Raw genomic sequence first — 16600 nt, 5'->3', positions numbered from 1 at the left:
GAAACACCCCCTGGACCCCAGCTGGGTGCCTGGCACAGACCTGTCTGTCCCAGTTAATGGGAATTAAGCAGCAGGATCCCTGCAGCTCTGTCTGCCGTTCCCCACCACCTCACCTCCCCGGGGCTGGCGTGCTCCTGACAAGGGCAGGCTCCATCTCTTTCACTCACAGCTGAAGGATGCCTTGCCTGCTCCTATCTTGCAGGTTGGAGGGAAATCATTTTAATTTGTGTGGCACATTCCTTTGGGCGTAAGTTGGGGGAAGAAACGAAAAAGTCCAAAAGAAACTCTGGCCATTCTGGGTATTTTTAGTTGTTTGCAAGGGATCATTAATATCTCTTTCTCTCTCTCTTTTTCTTTTTTTTTTTTTTTGTTTTAAATTCCCTGCAGACTGTTCTCTCTCAGGGGCTGCCTGTGGTGCTGCATTAACATCACATCTCTGTGGTGAAGGTAAGCTGGTTCTCAGTGCTCCCTGAGACACAGACTCAGAGGGAGCCCCATCTCTCCTCTTCACTCTACCTGGGTGCCCACCACATGCACAGCCCTCTGAGAAGGAGCTCCCTGGCTGGGAGGGTGAAGGCTTGGAGGTATTTATGCCTTTTGGGATGGGTTTTATCAGGAATGGGATTTGAGCTCCCTGAGAGGGAGGTGACACAGGCTGGCAGCTAGGGAATTGGTTTGGAACATCAGAACAAATGGCTGCTGTAATTTTGGAGCATTCCCTTGTTAAGTTACCTCTCATGTTGCCCTCCTCCATTTTGAAACTGAGAGGAAAACATGGCTCCTGAGCATTTTTCCCCCTATGATGCCTTCACCTTTCTTGTATTCCCTTTTCTCCTACGATCTCAGCTGGCTGAGTTTCGCTGCCAGCCTATTGAAAGGAAAGGCACGTGCTGGCTTTTGGAGGGAGAGAGACCTGAGACAGGATAAATCTGTATGCAATGAGAATGGGGGGAAGCAAGTCAGCTGCTCTGACACTTTTATTATGGAGCCAGGCTGCTTGGGGATGAATCTTTTCTTGAAACATGTTGCTGGATGACATTTCTACCAGGTCTCAGCAGTAACCTTCACCAAGCCTTGCTGCCCAGCCCTGTGCTTGCCTTTTCCTGGGACAAAGAGAACGAATATCAGCTGGAAATGCCACAGGCAGCAGGGACCAATGGGGCTCAATGTACCTCCAGTGAGTCTGAAAGGACCTGGACTTTCTCACCAGAAGCTCTTCAGGCTTTGCTGACTCCAGCTTATGGCTGCATGTGTTGTTTTGCAAAGGAGTTGTGGGCTCCTACATCTGTTTCTCATTTCAGAAACAAAGAGGATGCAGCAGACACCAAAATGAAATTCTCTTTGGAGTTGTCCAGAAGGATGGATAAGTGCAAGCAAATATAATTCCATGGCTCTGGAAAAGGAGTATCCACTTGTTTAGTAACCTGGTAATGAGGTGCTGGCTGTGCTCCGTGCAGAGGCTGGAAGCCACGGGAGATTTGGGGTTACAGAGAGGGCTGGGCAGGGTTTGCTGCCCTCTCAGCTCCTTTCCTGTATCACTGTCAGCTTAGATTTCACATCAAGAGCGTGATGTTATGTCTGGCGGTGACAACAGCAGAATGTCACTGGCAGAGGTGAAATCTTTCCCTCCATGAGGGTAATTCTCCCTTCCCTTTCCCCTTCCCCTTGGCTTGTGTTGGGCCCTGCTGGCTCCTGGTGCTGAGCAGGGCAGGCCCTCATGCTGCTCAGGGACAGCATCTACTGTGCTGAGCAGCACTTCCTGCTGTCTGGGTCAGTGGCTCCCTGTCTCTGATGCCTCTTGGCTGCAGGGTGACCTGGGACAGAGGGAAAACCCTCGTCAGTCACTGCCTGAAACAAACCGGAGCCGTTGGAAGCTGCAATGTTTGCCTTCATGGCAGCACTGCACAGAGTGGTCCTCTGCCATGCTGGCAGGCTTGTACCAGCAGGAGGTCTGCCACGGATGTTCTTTCAGAGCCCTGGGGGCCCCTGTGCTCTTTAGGGCCAGGCCTAATCTAGGTCTGGCTCTGAGGGGCAGCCTTTCATGTTAATGGTTCATGTTCTCTGCAGGCTGCCTCTCACCTCCTCTGAGCAGGAGCTGATCCTGTAGAAAGGTGCCTGTGCCTACCTGCTCCAGCTGCCCTCTGCCAGCATCTGTCCCCAAGGGCCAGTGCAGCAAAGCCTTGGTGTTGTTCTGGGCCCAGTTTTCATTTTTCAGCTGGTTATGGAGAAAAGGATGAAGGTACCTGCTGCTGCCAGGCCACAGTGGAAAACAGAGGAAGGGGACTGGCCTCTTAGTGTGCTTAAAGATCCAAAAGTTTAATCTGACTCTGCTTCTCTCTCAGCCCTGATCCTGTTGTATCTTTTCCATCTGATGCCTGAGCCTTTTTCTGTTTTGCTATTTTTTTCTTGTTCCCTTTTTCCCCTCGCTTTATGAAAAATGGCTTTCCCATCTGCATCTGTCAGGAGTCTGCCTGAGCTGGGTGTATGGCTCAGTGAATATACAAATGTGTGGTTGGGTCATGGCTCCCCTGACAGGCCCAAGATGAATTCCAAACGTGCAGGGAGAAGGGCTTCTGCTGCCTCTCATGGTTGTTTTTGTTATCCCAAGGAGGTGTGAGAATTGCCTTTGGGAGCAGTGCTTCCTTCTGCTCCTGCTCTGCCTTACCAAGGATCAGTTCTCTCTCATCCATCATCAGATGAGTCCTCCTTGCTCCCACATCTCAGTTGCTGATGGAAATGCCGGGGAAAGGGAAAACTTTTTCATCCTGCTTTTTACTACTATTCTTTTTCCTCTGCCTTTTGCATCCCACCTGTTAGTTCCATGATGATGCCTTTGGCAGGCTGGGGCTTGAGGACACTTGCCGGTCCAAGTACTTTTAAAGAGAGTAAAGGATGAGGTAGAGGGAAGGGCATTGTTTTGTAGAATTATAGAATATCCTGAGTTGGAATCCACAAGGATCATCGAGTCTAACTCCTGACCTTGCGCAGGACACCCCAACAATCCCACCATGTGTCTGAGAGCATTGTCCAAGCACTCCTTGAGCTCTGGCGGGCTTGTGGCTATGACCACTGCCCTGGGGAGCCTGTTCCAGTGCCCAATCACCCTCTGAGTGAGGTACATTTTCCTAATACCCACCCTAAACCTCCCCTGACACAGCTTCTCGCTGTTCCTTTGGGTCCTGTTGCTGGTCACCAGTTTGACCTAAGGGGCTTAAAGTGCAGCTTTGGAATTTTTTCAGCAGTGGTGCACGACTCCACATAAGATGCCCTGAAAGCACCCAGATGCTCCTGCACATTTCAGCCTCTCTGTGTCCCCTTTCCCTGCTGCAGGTGACCAGCACCGTGGGGCTCTGCAAGGAGGAGTTCACCGTCTATGCTGCAGGGTCTCTCAGGTGCCCAAAGGGACTTGACAGCCTGCCCTGACACCCCTGGGTTTGCTGAGCTGCTCCTGCCTCTTGGCTTTGTGCAGGCTGGTATGTGAGCTGCTTCCCTCACCCCTATGTCCAGAGAATCTTACAGCCAGGTGGGCTCAGAGGAGCGGGCAGGCAGAAAGTGAAATGAGTCTGTCCATCCACGCTCTTGCCACAGTTACCTGGTCAAGGAGGGGAGGTTCTTGGGAGGGCAGACCCCCACTTTGGCAGGAAGAGAGAGCAGGCAGCTTGAGCTGAGCTCATTTTTCTCCAAGCAGATGGATGTTCAGTGGGGACCCACGAAAACCATCTCGCTCCAGGCTGCAAGCCCACCAAACCAAAGTGTTGTGCTGACGTGGAAAAAAACATCGCTCCGTTGATGCTCAGCCTGGATTGCTTCTTCCATTCGACTCAGGACACAGCAACAGCCTCCTCCTGCCACCAGCTCCCACGAGGAGCCAGCTGCACACCTGCAACCAGGCGAGGAGGGAGCAGGAGCTGTTGAGCCACGAGGAAGGCGACCGATGGCAGATTCCTGCAGCATTTCCACCCCGCGGGGCTCTTGGCGAGAGTCTGCTTTGAAAGCTCTTAGTGCTCCTGCAGGTGAGAGCCAATTTGTCTGCTTTCCTGCCCAGGTGCCATCTGTTTGTAGCATTGCCTGTGCGGTGGATGAGCACGGCGGGGATGGCGAAGCGAAAAGGGTTGCTGGGGTGGAAGGGATGAGCCGAAAACTTTCCTTGGGTATCTTCTGCGCTGCTGGCTGCCGTTGTTGCTTCTCCTCGGCACCGCGGTGGGGAAATCACAGCCTGTCATTTGGTGTTCCTGGAGCGTGATGGGGCGCTGAGGCACCGCTAATCGCAAACCATCATTTTAATGCTAATTTCCTACCATTAGCTCAGGCTGGGGGAGGCTCAGCCTGGGTGGAGGGAAGCCATTAACAGATGGAGAAAGGGGGGATGTGTGGGGATTTGTTCTGCACCCCCAGAAGGGACTTCCAAAGGGCAGATGACTAACTACCACTGGGAAAATTGGTAGGAGGCACTGGGGTCAGCCTGTGGTGGATGTGTGGGAGGGAGGAAGAGCAATGCTTTGCTCCAAATCATCTTCCTGTAGGGATTTCTTGAGTGCTTCAGACTTTGGCTTGGATTTGGTGTTGGCTGCTTGTGGCCAGCCCTCTGTGCCCTGCGACCCAAGGGATGCTCAGAGCGCTGCCTGGGCTGCAGCTGGTGGCATCGTTGTCCTTCCAACAAAGAAGACAAGCAGGGCTGGGTTTAGCTGCTGTCATCTTGGGAGGGGCTCCTCAGTGCAGGAGCCTGGACATCTATGTTGAGTGATGGGCTTCAAAGCAGGAAAACTTGAAGATTTTCATGAGATACCCAAGAGCTAAAAAAAGGAAACCTGCACTTTTGCCATGAGAACAAGCTGGAGAGCTGGCAGGAGAAACCAGAGGCTTGGTTTGGAGTCATGAAGGAAACCCAGCCATATCCCTGCCCTTTCCAGAGGTGGTAGTCCCTGATTCCAGCCTCTTGGTCACTCTCCTCTAGCCATGCTTGCCAAGTGGAAGAGCCTGGGCAGGTGTAGGTGCCTGGAGCTCTGGGGGAGTTTGAAGAATGATGACTGGCTGCAGAACTGTAGGGCCTGTTTGGGATTATTTGGGCAGCAGTCAGAGAGGTTCCTCTGCCATTTCTAGACCAATGGAAGCGTTGGGAATAAAGAAATGTGAGCTCAGATGCTATGTCTGTCTGGAAAGAAACTGGTTGCCTGCTAATGAGAGACAGCACTGTTTGAAGTCAAGGGCCCAGTGGTGTCCTGTCTGGGGTGTGACACCTCTCCTGAAGACACACCAGCCTCTGCTGACCGAGACCACTGGCTTCATAATTTCGTATGGAAACCTATCTGGATATTTTTAAAACCCACTTAAGGACCATTTAAAAACTCTTTTGTCATCTGGCAGAGAAGCAGGGGAAGTACAATAGCAGCCACAATAAACCAGGAACCGGTTAAATGGCAAAGGAAGTGAAAGCCAAGAAGGGACCAAGCTGCCAGGAGGACAATAGCACAAGGCTACATTAGTGGAGTACCAGCTATCAGATCCATCTCGGTGTGGAGCATGACTCACTGATTTTAAAGAAGCTATTTCCATCTGAGGAAATGGCTCCTATATTTTATAAAGGCTTCTCCCAGCTTTGGTTGAGGAGAGGAAAGAAAAAGTAAAGGGCTACTTTTTCCTAGTTGAGGAGAATCAAACTTTCTTTCAAGTAGCTGAGCAAGGAAATCAGCGCCTTATGTGTTCCCAAGAATAATACAATCCAGTAGTTTTGGGGGGAGGAAAGAAGTAGGAATGAAATAGCATTGCTGTTCCCAGTTCAGCACTCTGAATAATGAGCCTGCAGGCTGGAGGGAGAGCTCCCTCCCAAGAGAGGCGCCTGCGTACAGGAGATGGACACAACAAGTGTCTCGCGTGGGTCGGTGTCTGAAGCGATGTCTCTCTAATTTTCTACATCACTGAGAGCACAGCACGGCACCATCAATCATTGTCAGCCTCCCCTCAGAAAGCCACCCCCTACCTGGCTGTGCTGGGGACCGCAGGTGTCCCGGGCAGCAGCACTGCAGGCACTGTCCCTCCCAGGGGGCTCTCATTCGTTGTGTTACAGCCTGCTTGGACTTCTGCCTGTCTCCTTCCTCCACCCTGGGCACCTGCTCCTTGCCTGCACTTCATTTCCAAATGCATCTTCCCCTCCTGGAGCCAGAAAAGGCCAAATGCTCCCTTTATCCCCACTGAGGAGAAGGCGTGGGGCTGCCACACTCATTGTGTGCTGCCTGAGGGTGGGCTCGGTGCTTGTACTGCTCACGTGAGGATGGGGAGGTTGGCCTTTGCAGTTCCCATGGTTGGCCTTTGCGGTTCCCAGTTCCCATCAGGGCACGCTCAGGACTGGCTTCTTTGCCCCAGCTCTGGGCACGGAGCAGCTTTCATGCTGTGCTTGTCATGCGGTGCAGCAGCTCTTGGTCTCTCATCTCTGTTTTTGTGAAGCCCCCTGCTCCTTCCTGGCCTGGCTGTGTTTGTACCAGACCCAGGGGCACTGCTTTGGCAGGAGCAGTGGTGCTGGTTCTTCTCCTGGCCAGGCACACTCCTAGGCTGACCAGAGGGCTGGTGGGTCACAGATCTGTGCCTGTGCCTGTTTCTTCTACTGCAGCACAGACATAGCTGGTGGGTTTGCTGCCTCTTGCTTCTTTATCTCTATCATGTGCTAAATTGAGTGCTCTTCTTCAGTTGTGGTGGCTCTTGGACCTACCAGAACCTGGCTGACTTGTTCCTGGTATCATGATACAGAAGTTGTTTGCAGCCTCATGTCTGACTCCGTGGGCTCAAGCTCCAGCTAGAAAACCAAGGTCTTAGCTGCTTTCTTGAGCACAGCCTTAGAGAGAAACATTTTTAGAAGAAACTCTTGCAATTGCCACCTCCCTCTCAGCCTCTTCACTGGTTCCTGAGAGCTGCTGAGCATCCTTGACCTCTTTCTCAGGCGTGGTTCCCTGCATGTATCAGCCCTGCCCGGGTGTTGTGGAGCTGTTGCTGGCGTCTGTAATAGCTGCATTGTTTACTTCCCGAGTGCCTGCCCTTTCTGTAATGAGCTGTAATTCATCCTGCTTTACACAGGGCTCCAGGATACCTGGAGCAAGGAGGGTGTGCCATTAAACCACCTCCTAGACTGCTATCTGGACCTGGGATTGCTGATCTCCTGGAGATGTAAAACAGGGAGGACAAGGGGGACCAGATGGGGATGGGGAATAATTGCCTTGCAGGGTGAAGGGGGCTGGCTGGGTTGGGAACTGCTGGGAGCTGACACGCAGGTGCAGATGGATGGTTATAGCAGGCAGGGTGGAGAGATGAAAGATGCCTTTTTAAAGCATCTGCCTCCCTCTCTTCCTCTGCTTTATAACCTGTTTTTATAGAGACTGCATGAGGAACACATTTTTTTTATTAGCAGCTTGGGAGTGGAGAGTAATAAAGATTAATTTTTTAAAATAATTCTTTGCATTATCTTTTAATTTCCTGTGGCAGGGTTTGACTTTTAAATCTGCAAATGGACTTAACTGCTAATGTGCTCATCAGTTCAGAAGTGGCAGTGGGACTCTGTAAAGGTGGGAGATGCCCCAGAGTTGTCCCAAAGGCTGATCCACAGTCTTCTCTGGCCAAAAGGACCCATTCAGGTCCACAGCTATATCTCCATCCCAGCACACTTGGAGGCATCTAATCCATGCTGCAGCTCATGGTGCCCATTTTGCTTCCTTCCCCTGATGGCAATGATGAAGGTCCCGTGAGGAGGAAGGAGGGAAGCCTGACATCCCTGCTGTGCTGCAGTGGGTGACAGCTCCTTGCTGGCCTCCCCCAGGGTGGTGTGTCCTGCTGGGACCTGTGCTGAGCTGTGTGGGATGATGAACACGGGGCTGCCCAGGCCAGCTGGACTCCAGGGAAAAGTGGTTACAGCACTGGGGAGTGGGGAAGTGTTAGGAGGGGGATGAAGTGTCAGAGAGAAGTGACAACACTGGGGATTTAACAGGAAAGGCTCTCCCTGCCCCACTGATCCCCACCATCCATCCCAGTCTCCAGAAGCACAGACCAGCTGATGCCCTGCTGGGCTTTAACCTGCTTGGGAGCCTGGCTTGCACTGGAGCTGGAGAACCTTCCCTGGCTTGGATGAGCTCTCACATGCCCTGTAAGGGTACCAAGGTGGCACTGGAGCTGGGGAGAAGTGATGCCTAGCATGCAGATGCCCCAGCCCCACCTCCCTTTGACCACTGACCACCTCAGAGCTTGTTCTTCATCACACAGCCCTTTGGTTGAGTTTGCTCTGACTTTCTGATCTGCCTGTAGACAGCATGGTGAACACAGAGAGCAGCTTTATGGAGAAGCAGCCAGTGGGGACAGGAGCACTCTGGCTCACGCAGGTATGAAAACAGCTGTAGCTCAAGTGCCTGGTGTGGGCTTTGGGAAGGCAGAAGGGGAAGCCCAGTGGAAGAGGGAGCACAGTTGGAATGTTGATTGAGCCCTGAAAAGGCTTTTAACTGGATTATATTGCTCCTGTGTTGGAACCAGGACCAGGATGAAGGGATTTGGAGATGCCTGGAGATGGGGAAGAGCCAAGTCCTGCATGGGAAGCACTGTGACCCAGACTGCTCCCCCTGCCAGATGCCATCTGGAGCAGGCTCTGGGCATGCCTGGGTGTCTGTGTGCCCTGGCAGCCCTGATGGCCAGCTCTGCTGAACCAGGGGGCTGTGCTCCCCCTCCTCCCTGTGCTTCTCTGCGCACCTGGAAGAGTGATGCAGGGCAGCTCCAGGCTCAGTCTGGCCTCACTGCTGCTCCCACAGCTCCCCTGGCTCCTGGGAAGAAGAGAAACCCACCTCAGACCATCCTGAGGTTGGTCACCCCTTGCCAGGTCACCTGTGTTTTGCTGGGCAGGGCTGTCCCGGAGGAGATCTGTCTTTGTGGGCACCATGCAGGGGATGTGGAAGGTCTGCCTTTGGATCTGTGCTCCTGCCTGGCACCAGGAATCCTGTCTGCAGCAATCAATGTGGTCTGGGTTCCAGTTTTGTACTTTGGCAGCTGGCTGAGCTCTCATTCTGCTGGCCAGGCTTCATCCAGCTGGATCCTCTGCTGGCCAAGGGAATGCCAAAAAGCTTTGGTGCCTGTGGCTGCTGCATGTTTTGGGTGGGAGAACTCATTCCTCAGCCTTTTGTTTGAATTCTCCATTATTCAAGGCTTGGACAAAAAAGGGACCTTGCCCTCTGCCAGCAGAAGATGACAGAAGTGCTCCTAATCTCAGGAGGGAAACTGAGGCTCAAAGAGCCTGTACCACTGGCACCTCAGTCACACACACATCCACCCCTCTGTGTACATCTGCCAACCCCTACGGCCCAACATTCTCTGAATAACCACAACTTTGAGTAGTGTTTTTCAGCCAAAAGAAGCATAATTTGTTCCGTTTTCCAGGTGTCAGGAAAACTGGGAAGACAGCAGAAGCCTCTCCTCTTGTGGTGGGCTCTTCTTTTTTTACCTTGTGAATTCACAGAGAGAAAAATGGAAATAAAAAGCAGCAGGGAGAGAGCTGTTTAAAAGCTTAAAGCTGTCACAAGGCATTGGTTAGTTTATGTGCAGTGAAGTATACAAACAAGTTTTCAGCTTGTTGGTTGGAGCCAAGGAGCAGGAGTTTTTTTGTGTGATAAATATGTTTTATAGGTCTTTTATGGGATTTTTTAAAATGCTTGTCCCAATAAATTATTTACCAGGGTAATAAAAGATCAAGGAAATTGTTTCAACCATATCACTGAGCATCTAAATCCCAAACTTTTACTGGGGTGGAAGGACCCTCTGAATTCCTGTGTCCTTATGAAAGATGGGCCAGGTGTGCTGTTTGGCTGTGGTGTCCTTCTGGAGGCTGTGTCCCCAGCCACCCTGACACTCTGTGTGTATCCAGGAGGTCCCACAGGCTGGACACTGCTTTTCCACCCCCTCAGCATCTACTCCTGGGGATGGGTAGCATTTCCTTCCACCACAGGCAGCAAATCTCTTGATAGTCTCTGAATTTTTATTTAGGTTTCCAGGAGATCTCAGAAGCTTAATGGTCCTTGCTGAGATGAAGTGGGAGTTAGAAATCACTTAGAAAGCAGAGGGGAGCTTAAAGAACATCTGTAACCCCTGTGGGATGGGCTGGGAGGGCAGCCATGCCATCCTGCAGGTAGCAGGGACCTGTTCCCATCCCAGGAGCCTGGGTTTGCTCCTCCTTGCTTGGCAGCAGCCTCTGCACACAGGAAGGGCCAGATTCTGCTGGCTTGGTCTCCATGGCAGACAAACCCAAAATAGCCTCGATGCAGGGGAAATAAAAATTGATGGTCTTTCAGCCACAAAGTCTACGAATGCCTCTTTTTTGGCATTGAAGTAGGCTTTAAGATATCCAGTCACTCTCTCTCCCTGCTCCTCCCAAGAGGAAGGAGGGGGCTGGGTGTCCTAGCAAAGGTTCCCCTTCAGCACAGGGCAAATCCTTTGGCTGAGTCCCAGACTTTCTATAGTAAGGGGGATTAGGTGTAACCCCAGTAGGGTTTAAAAGACATCCAGTTGTTAATGCATTGGCTTTTGTGAGTGCTCTGGCCAGGAAAGGTGCAGCCCTGTGTGATAAGCTGGCCATAAATAAATTTAGATGGGATTTTAAAAGCAATTTTTGATGCTTGAAAGATATCCTTCTGGAGTGGCCTTCAGAAGGGCTGGTGGGTGGGAAGAGACAGCCACTGTTTCAAGATAGCTCTCAATATTCATGGGAAGGATTATTCATTCAGAGCCTTTCCAGAGGGGAGAGTCCTTGGGTATCTGGTGTGCTGAAGCGAGACTGGATTGATCTTTGTTTGTGCTGTCTTTGCCATATGTTAATCCCTCACTTCAGGGTGTCTGCTGTCTCCTGCAGAGTCCAGGGAGGAATCCTCATCTCCCTTGGTGCCTAATTTGGCTCCTGGGTTTGGTGGTGCTCCTGTCTCTCTCTGAGGTGGTGGGGAGTGGCCACAGCTGGAACTGCATCTGGGGACAGGGAGCAATTTCCCTTGTTAGCCAACGGGGAGCACAGGGCTTTGTTTGGCATCCTCTGGGTGCCTGGAGGCTTTGCAGATCTTACAGATTTCTGAAATAATTCCTCTGCTGTTACAGGGCCCTAGGAAAGTCACAGAGCTGGTTATCTTCCTTGATTGCTTCCCCATGCTGCATTACAGCGGTGGCTTTTGGACCTCCCATGGGCTTGTCTGGCAGCGTGGGGCATGGCCACATCTCCAGGTCTAGCAGATGTGCTGGGATGGAAATCCTGGGTGGCTGCCGGATATCCTGCTCTGCCCTTCCGTGCTGTCCTGAGCCTGGGGTGAGGACAGGCAGTGAAAAGGGGCTCATTTCTCTCATGTGGGAATTGGGCCAGCAGGATTTTGGCCTGTAGCATCTATTTCCTGGGCTGGTGGCTGCCAAAGTTTTGGGGTGTGTTGCCTGCACCCCAGAGTGTGCAGTGCTGGCGCCCACTTGTGTGAGCGGGCTAAGCTGGGCTGAGGGCTCCAAGCCCAGGAACCATTGAGGCTTCAGCCTGAGAAAAGTTTAAATCAGCTCTGTGTGCTGTAATGTTTGCTGGGGTCAAGGCCCTGTGGCTTGGCTTTAGGCTGGCAGCTGGGGACCAGGTTTTGGAGCAGGCTTTTTATCACAGGGAGCAGAGGCTGGAACACTGTCTGATGTTTGGCTTTAAAGAAGAAAAAAGGACACATCTCCCCACGTCCCTCTTATTAATTATAAACACATTCTGCTAGTTTGGGAACGGATGCCATAAATTTAAATGAGGATTAAGCAGGCACGGGGCAGATACAAGAGACATGGATGATGTGTGTAGGCCAGGCTTAGCACCTCCGGCTCACTCCAGACTAAGCAGCATGACTCTGCTGACTTTGGTGGCATTTCCTCCTGGCTCCCCTCCTCACGATGGCAATTGGACTGCACGTAATTGAAAAGGATGGGGCGTCTGCCAGCAGACTGTGAGCCACATTCCCCTTGGCAGCTTGAGCTCGCTGGCCGAGGACAGGGGAGACAGGCTGGGGCAGACACCTGCGTGGGGGGAGGTGATCAGCATCGCAGGGATCCCGAACCCGTCTCCATCTGAAGCTCTCTGGATGTGGCTTCCCGTGGCGAGAGGATTGCCCGTGCCCGGAGGGGGGCTGATGTCTCCAGCTGCTGGTGCGTGAGCAGTAATGTTCTCTCATTCGTGATCTCCCCCGCCATGGCACCAGGAGACACACGTGAGCTGCTGCTCCTCCGAGCAGCTTTCTGAAGCAAGGGCTTGAACTTGAAAAGCATCCTCTGATCCGCCCGTCCGCTGCTGACCCCGGGCTCTGCACCACCGCATCCCCCTGCCTGAGCATCAGTCAGGAGCAGCCGAGGGAGGCAGAAGGCTCCTGGCTTTGCTGGTCCTGAGCACTAACAGGAGTTCATCACACACGGGCGTGCAGGGGGCCCTGGTGCGAGGCCAGCGAGCGAGGTGCGAGGGCGTTGTAAATGCGGCACGAACAGAGCGGGGCAGGACCTGCATTTCAAAGCGCGTCCTTTCTGTAGCACTGGAGCCGACGTGTTCCCGCTGCCAAGGCACAGACCAAGCTGTCTGAACTGCAGGGTCGGGCAGCCTGCAAGGACCAGCTCCATGCTCAGGGCACAGTCAAAGGACAGGTTTCTGACCCCACATGGGCTGCAGCAGAGGAAGATGTGTTGGAAATGTGTTTTGCTTTCAAGTGTGTGTTGTGCCTCACTTGGCTGCTAATGACAGAAGCATCCCTGCCACAGAGTCATGGAATCACAGAGCATCCTGAGTTGGAAGGGACCCGTAAGGATCATTGAGTCCAACTCCTGGCCCTGCACAGGACAACCCAAGTGGAGGCTGGCCGCAGCAGCAATAGGAGATTCTCTTAGGGAGAGCCAGTTCCTACCTCACAAGCCTTTGGTCCAGGCAGGAGAGACAGCTGTGGCAACAGGAAGTGAAATAAAATTCAGTGGCGATAAAATTATTTGGTATTGTATTCCAGTTATAGCAAGGATTGAGTCGGGAGTGACAGCCAGAGCCTGGCCACGATTGCTGGACACAGCTTCCTTCACCACAAATGGCTTTTTTTTTTTTTTTTTAAAGGTTTGTTTTTTGTTTTTTGTTTTTTTTTTGCTGTGAATTGGGTTTTTTCCATTAGTACTTTCTGGAAGGGGAAATTCTAGAGAGTGGGTGGTTTTGGACAGCATGGCACTGTTTTAATTTCTCTGTGCTGGCCAACTCAGTGGGAGATGGAACATCTCCTCCACAGCACTGCTGGCTGCTGCCATGCTCCCAGGACAGCTGCTTCCCTAGGGGAAGAGGGAGCACCAGCAAATCCCAGTGGTTTGCTGAGTGATTCCAGCCTGCCCTGCCTGGCTTGTGGCTGCAACAGGCTTGGACCATCAAAGTCTCTAGATGATGGGTGAGCAGACCTCCACATTCCTTGGGGGCCCTGCTGCTGTCCAGACCCTCCAAGCCCAGGCTGGGAGCAGGATCCTGATGCTTGGCTTGTGTTGGAGCCTTGTGTGCCTCAGAGGTGCTGGAGTAAGGAGCAGTTAGAGGGAGAGATGCTTCCTCTAGGAATCAAAATTGAGCAGAGCAAAGTAGTGGCTGAACATAGCAAGTAAGGCAGTTCAGTGTGTTCTCCCATCACCAAAGTGAGTGGGGAACGAGATGGTTTTATAAATAAAACTGTTCTGGGTGTGTCCAGGTCAGACACCTGTCTGGGTCACCACTGTGCACTTACTTATAGCTCAGAGGTCACCGTCAGGGCAAAAAAACCCCAAAAAAACCCCAAACAAACAAACAAACAAAAAAACAACCCCACCAACAAAAAAGAAGAAGAAAAGTGCCATGTGTGCCACTCAAGCCCCCTCAGTCCACTTGGGCTGTGGTCCAGGAAAGCACTTAGGCTTGTGTGAACACTGCTCCAGGCTGCGTGCAGTGTCCCTGCCTGGGCAGGGCAGCTGGGCCTGACCTTGGGGTTTGGGAGCCAGGGAGCCCCTGCCTCTCAGCACCCTCATGAGATGCTCAGCAAGGTAACTCCTCCTGGCCCTTCCTGATCCAGTTGTGGCTGAGCCTGGCCTAGGAAGTTAGTGCATTTTTATTTTACTTCACATACACCTGTGAGGAGTGGACCCCTTCCTGGAAATGAGGACTCACCACTTCCTACTGGGATGGCTGGAGGCCTGCAGGATATCAGGCAGGACATCTTTTCTCAGACAAACAGGTGCTTTGGGGTCTCTGGGATGTTGAGGCGAAGTCCTTTTGTCACAAGTCTGGCCTTAGGCCAGTCTCACTTTCAAGGCTGCACCTGGACAGTTTTGCTTCATAATGACTTCAAGTGCAGTTGCCAGCACTGGTGTGTCTGTGGGACTTGCACGAGGCTTTCCTGGGAGTAGCAGATCCCTTTCTTGGGGTTCCTCTCCAGAAACACCCATGTCAGCAGGAGGGTGGGACAGGCTTCTCCTGAGGCTCACTGAAGTCATCCAGAGAACAGAAGGATGACAAGTAGCCCTACAGCTGAGAGCAGAGCTGGATCCAGCAAGGTTGCCACCATGGTAACAAGTGACAGGACAAAAGGAGATGTCTTCAGGTTGCTCCAGGGAAGGTTTAGATTGGATATTGGAAAATATTTTTTTCACTGAAAAGATGGTTGAGCGTTGGAGCAGCAATGTGGTGAGTCATCATTCTTGGAGTGGTCAAAAAAATGGGTGGATGGGCACTTGGTGGGCTTGGCAGTGCTTAAAGGTCCTTCCCAACATGAACAATTCCTTGCTTCTGTGTTTGCCAGGCTGCCCTGCTCTGCTGTGACAGGGCACGTGGCTGAAGACCACTCTGGAGACTTGTGGATCCCCCCTGTGCCAGGTGCCAGCGTGCAGGGCACCATTCCACCAGCAATCACTTGTGCATTTGCTGTTCTACAAACCTTGGCCAGGTCGTTAACGGAGGAAGGAAATAAAAAAGCAAGGGCTCCAAATGGATCCCAGAGGGATTCCCTGTAGCAATTAGCTTTATACTTGAAAACATATTTCCAGTCTTTACTGCCTGCTCTCTGTATTTGAAATAATTTTCTACCCAATAAACCTTAGTAGCCCCCAAACATAATTTTAGCGGTGCATTAATTAACAACAAGGTGACCTGGTGGTTCAAAGCTGAGCAAAACCTGATGCATCTCAAGGCTGTAAGGCAGCATTTCCAAGGGGCAGCATGTGGAGGCAGGAGCTTTATATAGGATATGACCTGAGGTCTGGCTGGCCCCAGGGTAGCCTGGGCTCTCAGGTGCTGACAGGCACCTTCTGCTTTGGATAACCACTCTGGAATCTGAGACTTGAAAAGCTCTTTTCTGTTTTTTAGTCCTTCATAGAGAATAATTTTGGATATCTGTTAGGCTTAGGAAAGTCTCTAAACCTGAATAAATCCATCACTTCCTGGTACCCTGTGGCTGGGTGTTTCAGGGCTTGGACATGTGCAACAGATCCCTGGAGCAAGGCCTGCCTTCCCTGTGATTTCCATCCCTGTGGGTGAGTCAGCAGGACTTGCTGGAAATCCCTGGTGACTCCTTGCCCACTGCTCCCTCCCTAATTCACACTGGAGGGAAGCACAGGGCTTGAGGTGCCTGGCTGCTTCTGGGGGTCCAAGCCATTGAGTCAGAGCTGCTGAAGGCTCCTGGGCTGGAGAAGGCACCAAGTGGAGAGGGCATGTGGATTCACCACACGGTGTGGAGCTGGTGTACCCAGAGCTGGGCTTCTGTGAGCCAAATTGAGCCCATCCCAGGTCCCTCTGGGATCTGCTCCTATCCAGAGAGGGGGCAAAGATGAGGGGGCACCTTCAAGGAGGCTGGATCTGCACATCTGGAGCCTGCTGTGGACTGCTGGAGAGCAATGCAATGCCTTCAGCAGGTTTCAGCTGTCTGCCTGGGAGATGACACAGTGTCTGGCCATGGCCAAGAGGATGGGGACCCTGCTGGCTGCCACCATCGTGGAGGCAACCAGAGCAAGGGTCCAGTGCCACCCAGCCTCTGAGCATGTAATCTCCTACTTACCAGGAGATGGGAGGGAGCATTAGAGCTGCTGCCACGATTGGGGTTTGCAGCTATCACGGGCTCATCCTGCTTTATCTGTTGCATGTTAAATATCCCATGTAAAGCTACACAAAGCTGCAAAGCTACCGTAATCCTTCCTAAAGCCAGCCTGCCTTTCCCTGCAAATATTACATTAGATATGCTTATTAAACTCTTCTCAGCTGAAGTTTTACTTCCAGCCCGTGGTGATAGTCTTGGAATGCCATTAAGGTGATAATTACATCACCTTGTACTTCATCCAGATTTTGGGTGGTAATTGTTCACACCCGCTGCCAGCTATTGAAGCGGTGGTAGATGCACGGGAAGGTTGTAGCATAGTGGGTGGCGGGGTTCCAGCTGGATAATGTGAGGGTGCCAGGCTGGTCAGGGACCCTCCAGGCCATGTGGGATTCAATGCCAATGTCTTGGGGCGACTGAGACAGGCGCTCTCTGGGCTTGGACGATGGGTGGGAGGTTCCCTGTCCTGCCCTTGCACATCAGGCTTGTCCCCATGCCTTGGAGATTGAAATGGTGCCATTTAATAC

The 16600-nt window shown here is 52.1% G+C and overlaps 1 long non-coding RNA gene across 1 annotated transcript in view; it reads left to right on the top strand.

The window, feature by feature from the left end:
* Nucleotides 1-16600, top strand: part of LOC119704038 — a 116308-nt gene that overhangs the window by 87106 nt on the left and 12602 nt on the right. Inside the window, exons 11-12 of the long non-coding RNA XR_005257818.1 lie at nucleotides 388-3473; nucleotides 3689-4013. This is a non-coding gene — a long non-coding RNA (uncharacterized LOC119704038). The remainder of the gene's footprint in view (nucleotides 1-387; nucleotides 3474-3688; nucleotides 4014-16600) is intronic.

This window comes from Motacilla alba, chromosome 8 (assembly GCF_015832195.1).
Source record: "Motacilla alba alba isolate MOTALB_02 chromosome 8, Motacilla_alba_V1.0_pri, whole genome shotgun sequence".
Taxonomy (NCBI): Eukaryota; Metazoa; Chordata; class Aves; order Passeriformes; family Motacillidae; genus Motacilla; species Motacilla alba.
The sequence above is the reverse complement of the archived record's forward strand: the minus strand, read 5'-3'. Positions and strand labels throughout refer to the sequence as shown.